General features: G+C 53.0%; 1 protein-coding gene across 1 annotated transcript in view; it reads right to left on the bottom strand.

The window, feature by feature from the left end:
• Window positions 1-2,500, bottom strand: part of cadpsa (Ca2+-dependent activator protein for secretion a) — a 151,730-nt gene that overhangs the window by 41,067 nt on the left and 108,163 nt on the right. The gene's annotated exons all lie outside the window — the stretch shown is intronic.

The raw sequence follows: 2,500 nt of genomic DNA, 5'->3' as shown, positions 1-2,500 counted from the left end.
CACACACACACACACACACACACACACACCATACACCACACACCACACACACACCATACACCACACACACCACACACCACACACCACACACACACACACACACACACACACACACACACACACACACACACACACACACACACACCACACACACACACGCTCGCACGGGTCACACTCTCACCGGGGTCACCACACAGTCACACACATGACAGAATCTTGGCAAGGATCTCTCGACTCAAGCATTGTTTTGACACGGTAAAGTATGATGCGTGAACAAGCAGTCGCGCATGCGGTTGGATGGGGTGGGGGGTGCAAGTGTGTGTGTGTGTGTGTGTGTGTGTGTGTGTGTGTGTGTGTGTGTGTGTGTAATGAACACGAGGGCAGACATTCACACAGGCGTGTGAGCTTTAACACAACAGCGCTCCTAATGTTCTTATTTATGCAGAAGGAGCCATGCCCCGGTGTTCACACGTCTCTCACTTTACACGCGGCTCCTTCCGCTTGGGCATAGTGTTTTGTGTTTGTGTGTGTGTGTGTGTGTGTGCGCGCACGTGTGTGCATATTTCTGTTTGTGATTCTGTGCTCCTGTGTCTGTGTGTGTCCGTGTGTGTGTGTGTGTGTGTGTGTGTGTGTGTGTGTGTGTGTGTCTATGCACACACACATGTGATCGCACTCCAACACCCACCACTCTGAGTTGAATGAACCTCTCCACGGCTGGATACCCCCCCCCTCCATCCCAATCCTTAACCCCCCCCCCCCCCCCCCCCCCATCACTCCTCTTACAACCCCTCCCCCCCCCCATTCTCTTGCCTCCTCAGGGCTCTGGCGGCGGTACAAAGGCGAAAGGGGGCCACAGGATTATCAAAGCCCCCATCAACCTGCGGTCCGGGGTTAATGGGGCAGCTTTACCTCTCCACACTCCCAGCGGGGGCCCCCTGTACCTGGGGCCGACCCCCCGACCCCCCAACCCCCCCCCCCCCCCAGAAGCACCCCGTGTTTTCTTGGCCAGACCCTTGAAACACAAGCACAAACGCACACACACACACACACACACACACACACACAACACACACACACGCACACGCACATACACACACACGCATGCGCGCGCGCACACACACACACACACACACACCTCTCATCTCTCCACCCTGCCCTCCCTTTACAGGATGCAAGTTATCTGATGGCTCACTGCCACTTCTGCCCAACAATGGGGTCAGGGTACTTTAGGAAATTGCTCTTTAAGTACAACAAATAAATGCTTTCACTTGGGAGTTAATTTAACTCAGTGCCATTTTCAATCATATGTTCTCTCTCTCATATTTCATCTGCTGTGTGTCAGAGTATCATCATCTTTGTCATATTCACTGTAGCTGCTATGGCCATTATGAAGCTAACAGAGAGCCCTCATATGGTTACCAACGCCTGATGAAGGTTGTTAAAGTTAAGTGACTGGTTTGTAATTGGCCAAGACACACAAGGTCTGCGGTCAGTGGGTTTCACTGTCACCTGCTGCCGCTGCTGTTGTCAGCCCCATTCTTGCAAGAGAGACCCTATACTGATCTGCCCTGACAGCGCGCGCACACACACACACACACACACACACACACACACACATAAACACACACACACACACACACACACACACACACACACACACACACACACACACACACACACACACACACACAAACATACACACACACACACACACACACACACACACACACACACACACACACACACACACCACACACACACATATACACACACAGCTCTATTCGGCTGGGGTGTGCTGTGCTGTGAACATGCCTGGATGTTGGTTGTGTGGAGCTTTCTTGTCATGGGAGAAAGAGGAGAATATTTGGGGTGACTAGGCACACCACCCCCACACACAACCTCACACACACACACACACACACACACACAAACACACAACCAAAACCACACACACACACACACACACACACACACACACCAAATAAAGTCCAACCAAATATGTTTGCCATGAGGAGCTTCTCATCAACACCCCCCCTTCCCCATCCACCACCCCATGCATGCCTCCTCCTCCTCCTCCTCCTCCTGCTCCTCCAGCTCGCTGCTTTCTCACTGTCCTTCAGTACGCTGACATGTGGGAGCGTCCATGACGGGGGAGCATGTCACGTCTCCTGCTCCTCACAGCCACCAGCCTCTCTCCCTCGCTGTCACATGCACTCTGCTCACTCACCGCCCGCATGGCCTCCGCCGTGTCACACACGATAAGGCGCCCGGCCACCCGCTACCCTACACCCTGCCCTGTGACTGTGTGTGTGTGTGTGTGTGTGTGTGTGTCTTTATGGCTGAGCTGTGCCTGTGTGAATGGGAGTAAGAAGGTGTGTGTGTGGGTGTTTATGCATGTGTGTATGCGTGTATGACACAGTAAGTGTGAGTACTTCAGTGTGTTTTTGTTTGTGAATCAGTAGTGTGTGTGCGCGTGTGTGTGTGTGTGTGTGAATGGGGG

Source organism: Alosa sapidissima, chromosome 4 (genome assembly GCF_018492685.1).
Source record: "Alosa sapidissima isolate fAloSap1 chromosome 4, fAloSap1.pri, whole genome shotgun sequence".
NCBI lineage: Eukaryota > Metazoa > Chordata > Actinopteri > Clupeiformes > Clupeidae > Alosa > Alosa sapidissima.
This window is presented reverse-complemented; position numbering and strand designations above follow the sequence as displayed.